Here is a 7,655-nt window from a genome sequence, read left to right as displayed (position 1 = left end):
AGTTTTTTTTTTCATGTTCTTATGTCGACACTCATTTTCTCTTCTGTCTCAGAACCTCTCATGTACCTAGGGTCTCTGACTGTCTCCTGTATGTGGGGTTCCCGTCTGTATGTATGTTATTAAATTTGGTTATTTTCTCTTGTTCATTTGTCTCATGTAGATTTAATTATTAGTCTGACTGAAAGGACCTAGGGTGGCAGAGGAAAGTTTTTGCCTCCCCCACAGTTGGTGCTGTGAGCAGGCTATTCACCGGCTGGGCGCTGCTCACCCCCCAGCTGCTCCAGGAGAAAAGTCCTGGGACCACTAACATGAGCTGGCAAAGATAGGAATTCTTGCCAGGTGACACTCCCTGGTCTGTACCTGTGGAGTTCGGTGGAGGCAGAGTGATGAGAGTCCTTTCTTTTCCCTTTAAAATTTAGGTTATATGGTTAACAAGGGGTTCTGTAATCACGCTGACTGGAAGTGCAGTGATGGCAAGTCACCTCGCAGGGTGATCTGATCATAAATTCCTAACTGGGCAGCTCATAGTGGGTAGTCATGCCCCAGGCACGTAACTTTTTTTAGTGAAATGTTTACCTCTGCCTTAAGCAAGCCCTGTCCATTGTTCTTGTGCATCTGGGTTAGCACACCTTGGAAATGCCAGAGTAATCCTCTTTTTGAAGCTTCAAGAGAGCAATTAAAATATGTTTTCTATTTATCCTGACTAATTTTATAGCTGGCGTGTTTGCTAATTGTGTGTACAAAAGATTAATTTAGGAGTATCCAAGAATTCTCCTCTTGGCCATCTTATATTAATAGGAGGCGGACTGTCCTGGGGTTTGTCGGCCTCAGAGGCACAATTCCCTGTGCTAATTTTAGTTTTTCCTTTGGGATCTGTAGAGCCTGAACAAACTTCTAGAGAAAACCAGCCTTTACACGCACGTCTCTGGAAGAGCCAAATGTGGTGGAAATCCCTAGGGGATTGCTTCGTGCCCTAGAGCAGTGGTTCTCAACCTTCCTAATGCCGCGACCCTTTAATACAGTTCTTCATGTTGTGGTGACCCCCAATTTCATTGTTATAAATTGAACATAATTAAAGCATAGTGATTAATCACAAAAACAATATGTAATTATATATGTGTTTTCCGATGGTCTTAGGCAACCCCTGTGAAAGGGTGGTTCGACCCCCAAAGGGGTCGCGACCCACAGGTTGAGAACCACTTCCCTAGAGGAAATTTTTCCTTAGGCAACTCCTCAAAGACTCCTAGTCATCTAAAAAGACCCCAGCTAGGGCCAGCGAGAGCTTATGCTTGGATGCCACCAGAACCACGATGCTTTCTAAGGCATGGGCCCCTCTTTGGGGGTGCCCTGCCCTTCACAAAGAACTCTTTCTGAGGAGGCTGCTGGCTTCTAGAATTGTTTGTGTTACCTCACTGGACGCCCCACAGCGCCCATCTCCACTACTCCGGATTCTGGACTCCACAACAACTATCGTCACCCCATTGGCTATTTGGACTGGGAAAGCAATTGTCCTTCCTTTTGGGGAACTAGAGTTTTCTTTCTCATTTAACCAGCAAAGATTTTGTTCAGACCCTCAGTAAGGGATCCAATTAAAAAACTGAAATTATAATCAGCCACCCATGTTTCTTGTCCTTTCCCTTTCTCAACCCTTACGCACCTCAAGGGATTTTCTACCCAATGTGAGGCAGGGAGCCGGTGGGGGCACAATGGGCCCGTGCTGGTACCTGACACTGGGTACCAAGGTGTTCTGGGTGGGCTGACTCTGCCAAGTAAATGCTGATTTTGTTTTTCTCTGTCTGTCTGGTATCTCTCCTTTTGTCTTGTTATGTCCTAAGAAACATCCGAGACTGTAAGAAAGTTTTATAATATTTTGTTTGAGCCAAACTGACAACAATGCAGGGAAGCAAAATCTCAAATGCTCCCAAGAATGACAGTTTGTAGTTCTTTTACACATTTGGAATTAAGGAGGGGATGTAAGGAAGCTTAAATGAAGGTGGAAGAAAGCCAGGTGAGAACTGGATTATAGGATAGTTAACTCTATTATGTGTTCTCTTGAGGATGGTCTGATTATTCTGGCATTTCAAAGGTGCTTTTACCAAGATACACAAGAACAATGAGTGGGGCTTCTTTAAACAAAGATAAAACTTTTACTAAAACAGTTATAGGCCGGGGACAGGACTACCCACCATAACCTGGACAGTTAGGAATTTATGATCAGCTCCCTTACAAAGTTACTTCTATTGGACTTGTCGGTTCTATTACAGAATCACTTTTTTTTGTGTGTCCACAATTAGCAGGAGAAAATATTTGTAAAATTAGTTTCTTGGTCTTAATGATTCTTGGTTATTTGGTATGAGTTTTGTTAATTTTGTTTTGTTAATTTTGCTTTTCTCTTGTCTCTGTCTAGTATCTATGCTTTTGTCTTGTTATGGCCTGAGAGCATGGTCTTTATGATCAAAACCATTGATAAAGTCCTAATGGGACTGTAGTTAAGAATTTAAGAGCTGATGGAATTAAGATAAAAATTTACCGGTGAATTGGTATACTCTGGATAGGCTTTCTAGGCAGTGATTGCATCTCTTTTCCCTGATTGCAATGTGGAGTAGACATTGTGTCTCCCTGGGGAACATTCCTTGACTAATACTGGAAACAGAAAACATAAATGCACTCTTCAAGCAATATTAATTAGATATGCTAAAGAAAAAGCTTAACTAGCTTCATCCAAAGATAAAAAGTATCTAAAACAGAAAACTGTAAAACTGATTTACAGGTGATTGTCCTAGGATATCTTTCACTCCTTGGTCCAAGGCCAACTTCCGGGCAATAATTGAAGTATTTCTTCAACCCAGGGAAGACTCTGCCTCCTCCCCAAAGTGAAAATAAAACTATATGCCCAGAGGAAAGGAAGCAAATGAGGGATTGTGTAGTTAGGTAGGTCAACCTATAATGTCATTAAATTACAACCTGATTTTGAGAGCAATTTTACAAATTTTTGCAAAACCAGAAATGTGGCTCTAGGAGCAGTTCAAACCCTCCCACCTCCATCTTTATCATTCCCAAATCCTAGGACTAAAGAAGAAAAGGAGACGAGGGTTATTTTGAAAGCACAAACTGCTTCTCTGGCTCCAAGTCCCCCTCGCCAAGTGCTGGGGTCCAACCCCAGCAGGTCCAGGGGTCCCCAAAGGTGTGGACGGAGTCGGTGAAGAAGGAATGACACGAAGACAGCCTTCAGTTGATCAGCAGCCTAGTCAGGACCTCTAGCCAGGATCTCCAGCTAAAGTTCTGGTCAGAGCTCTGGTTAGGAACTGATGAGGAACTGATGAGGATCTGATGAGGATCTGATGTTTATTGTCTTGTTACATTTGTATTTATACCAGCCGATTTTAATCCTGTCAATTTCTATTACAAAGGTTAGGGCGTTTCTTATCTCCATTCCAGGGAGTAAAGATTATGTAGCTTAACTACCCACCGGGCACTTAGTTAAGGGGTTGTATCCCCTCCCTAACCTCAGGGAAAGATCCCCACCTGGGGAAACAACCTTTCTCGGAGAGGTGACCTTGGTTAAAACACATGGCGCTAAAGGGAGCAAACATATTAAGAACAATATGCTATATACGCCAGGTCCATTGAAACATATGCTGTGCAGATGTTTCTTTCCTGCAGCGACCATGTCAAGCAGCAAGGATGGACCGGCTTCCGGCAGCCAAGAACACATACAAATCCTAATTGTCGTCTCCACAAATATTAATATGAAAAAGCCTTAGCCATCTGAGTGGATAAACAACTTATTGCTCATCTCATGGCAGCAATTTTTATTTTTTAAAAATGTTTTTTTTAAAAAATTGATTTCAAAAAGAGAAGGGGAGAGGGAGAGAGAGAAACATCAACATTGATTGGTTGTCTCCTGCACACACCCCAACTAGGGCCTGGGAATCCAAAGAGAGGATGCTCAATCAACTGAGCCACAACTGACCAGGGCTCATGCAGCAATTTTATATATTTATTTATTTATTTATTTAGTTTTATTTTAATTTAATTTTATTTATTTTAAATTTATTTATTTTTATTGATTTCAGAGAGGAAGGGAGAGAGAGAGGAACATCACTGATGAGAATCGTTGATCAGCTGCCTCCTGCATGCCCCTCACTGGGGATCGAGCCTGCAACTCGAGTATGTGCCCTTGACCAGAATCGAACCCGGGACCCTTCAGTCTGCTTGCTGCCGCTCTATCCACTGAGCCAAACAAGCTAGAGCAATGGCAGCAATTTTAAAATGAAGGCCAGGAGGTCTCTGTGTCTGTCTGTCTGTATGTTCATGTGTGTTGCATAGTATTTTATACCTCTGGATGACAATTCTAACTTGCTAAAAAAGCTTCATTTAATTAGCTTAAATACAAATGCATATAAAAATATTCTAAAAAAATATGACAGAAACTAACCTAAATGCTTTTCAGGACCATGTGATCTAGGAAAATATATGATATTAAAGCTGGCTTTGTTATCAGAGAAAAACATGCAGGAGTGGGGTTCTTGTGATATTCTGAGAACAGGGATTTTCTAAGACTCACATGGGAGGATATGATATGGTAGACAGCTTTATTTAAACCCTGGGTTTCTGAAGACCCATCTCCCTTAGTCCCATCATAGACGTGTAGCTGTGGTTTCAGCAGGGCTAAAATCAGAGCCAGTGTACAGAGTTTCCGTTCCATGTTGCAGCTGGGCCCAGTACAGCATCAGGCTAGCTGCAGTCCATTCTTCCATTGTGTGTGGGGGGTCTGCATGGCTGTGGGCCACATAGGAGAATGCCAGGAAACCAAGCGCGAGCCATGAGCCAAGTGTGCCAAGAGGAACCAAGGGAGTAAACTTCTTTGTTCAGGGGATTATATATCCCAAATTTCTGAGCACTTGCAGTGGCCATGCCCATTCTGGCCAACCATCTCTATCCCCAGGTGTGATTGACAAGCAAATACCTTCCCTATGTCATCCCAACTTTACTCAGCATGTGTCTATCTTCCCTTTGTTGGATCCCTCCCCAGTGTTTTGCAGGGAACATGGCCATGTCTGGATCTTCCCTGTGCTCCTTTCCTATTATTAATAACTAGGGGCCCAGTGCATGAATGCGTGCACCTTGAAAGGAACTGTGGGCCATGAGGCTGCAGTGGGCACAGGGGTGAGTCTTGGCCCATTCTCTGCGCCCCTGCCCAGCCCCTCCTGCTGTGGCCCCCAACCCCCTCTCTGCTGGCAGTCCCGCACCCACTGACGCTGCTCCCATGTGCCGACAGCGCTAGCCCCACTTGCACCCCCTGACAGCACCTGAGCCTCTGCTCGCACCCACTGCCACCACCTGGAGCTGGTCCCGATCGCTTGGTGCCATCAGAGGTTCAAGAGGCGGCTGTTGGCCCTGATTGCCCCTCAGGAGCAGGTGGAGGTGGAGAAGCCCTGAGGGGCGATCAGGACTGGCAGCTGCTGCTTGCATCCGCTGAGCAGTTAGGACCACCACTAGGTGCTGTCAGCAGGTGCAAGCGCTGGGTGGGACTGTGGAGCGCAGGAGCAAAGAATTTTCAGTAACCACCAGAGGCTCACCCTGATGACAGTGACTGGTGCCCTGCCTTGGTCTGGCGCCCCTGCTCACCTGCTCCACTATCCCGCCACAGCCGATGCCCACCATGTTCCGTGCACGCCCCCTGGTGGTCAGTGCACATCAGAGCGACCAGTTGTGCCAGTTGTTCCACTGTTCGGTCTATTTGCATATTAGCCTTTTATTATATAGGATGAGTTAATTACAATGGTATCAGTTTGAGTTTGGTTTTGTTAAATAGATATCTCTTAAAAATTGATTAATTTTTAAAAATATATTTTTATTGATTACAGAGAGGAAGGGAGAGGGAGAGAGAGATAGAGACATCAATGATGAGAGAGAATCATTGATTGGTTGCCTCCTGCATGCCTCCTACTGGAGATTGAGCCTGTAACCCAGGCATGTGCCCTTGACCGGAATCAAACCCAGGACCTTTCAGTTCCCAGGGTGATGCTCTATCCACTGAGCCAAACCAGCTAGGGCTAAATAGATGTCTTTGGAGTTATGACAATTAAATATAATACTTTTATTCTACCTGGTTTTATTAGTTAAATAAATTCTTGTTATCTGTGTTTCAAAATTTGCCATCAGGAAAAATACCTTTGAATAATAACTGACTTTGATGTCTCATGAAATTTTCATAAGTAACTTAAACATAATCGTTAAGGACTAATGAATTAAGTAGATGTAAATGGGATAAGAGTTTTTTAGGTGGACTCTTTAGCAAATTATATTTTATTATATGTATACTTAAAAATAGTTTCTCAAATATTTTGTAATCTGAAACTGTAGAGTTTTGCTAAATTAAATGATAGAAATTTATTACATATCTAGAACATTTCCTAAAAATATAAAATGGAACATTAATTATTAAATGTAAATTTATATACTTTTGGTTCCCTACTGCAAAAACAACAACAAAAAACCAAAAAAAAAACCAAAATACACACACACACACAACAAAAAACTAAAAAGATACATCTGGATCTATTAGCAAACATGTGTTATGCCATGCTGAAAAATTTTCTATGAAAAAGCACTTATTTTTAGCAATTATGAGTAATATTTATAAATTTGCTAATGTAAAGACAGTTCATAATTGCTTACTTTTTAGTTTTTGCCAGAATTTGAGGTTTTTAAAAATTCTAATATATTCTACTGGAAATAAGAAAAGGGGGCAACTGTATGTGAGAACAGTAGAATGTGTTTTTAACCAAGAAAAAGTGAGAGGAATGAAGATGCATTTTTGCAAAGGAAAATGAGATTAATTATGTTTGAACTAGAACTTCTGGTTTTCAAGGGCAAACTAAAGGCCCATAGAAAGTGGGAGAGAAAATTTTACCTTGTGTAATGAAGCTGACTACAACTGAAGTGTTATTATAAGGGTTTTAAAATTAATCTTTAATATCAATGGTGTGCTTACATAAAGCTAATACTTGGCTTTCTTTTATCTGCTAAAAGAAGCTTCTTTTCTAGTCATCTGCTGAGAAAGCAATGATTTTGTGTTTTATGGAAATACATTTTTGTGTGTGTGTGTTTTATGTTGTCTTAATCAGGTCTTTGTTTACCTAAGAAAATGGAATCTCCTCAATAGGAAGAGCTAAGTTTTGCTTACAATTACGTATTTGTCTTTAAAATCTTTGTTACTTTGGTAAAATGGGTAATTAAGCATTTTATAATGACATGATCCTAATTTAGTCAATTATCCAAACCTTTTGTTATATTTTGATAAATTTCCACAAAATTCAAATTATAAATAGAATCTTTTCTTGATCTAGAAATAACTTTGAGGAATTCCAGAGGGCCCCTGAAATATCTCAAAAGATTTGTTTTCTCTCCTTACAAAAGAGAAATTTAAAACTAATTAGGCTTGCTCTAGCTGGTTTTGCTCAGTGGATAGAGCGCCGGGCTGTGGACTGAAGGGTCCTGGGTTCAATAGCAGTGAAGGGCACATGCTTGGGTTGAGGGTTCGATCCCCAGTTGAGGGTGTGTGGGAGGCAGACAATCAAGATTCTTTCTTATCATTGATATTTCTATCTCTCCCTCTCTGAAATCAATAAAAATATATTAAAAAAGAA

This window comes from Myotis yumanensis, unplaced genomic scaffold (genome assembly GCF_028538775.1).
Source record: "Myotis yumanensis isolate MYYU_CA2020_CCGP unplaced genomic scaffold, mMyoYum1.0.hap1 SCAF_8, whole genome shotgun sequence".
Taxonomy (NCBI): domain Eukaryota; kingdom Metazoa; phylum Chordata; class Mammalia; order Chiroptera; family Vespertilionidae; genus Myotis; species Myotis yumanensis.
This window is presented reverse-complemented; position numbering follows the sequence as displayed.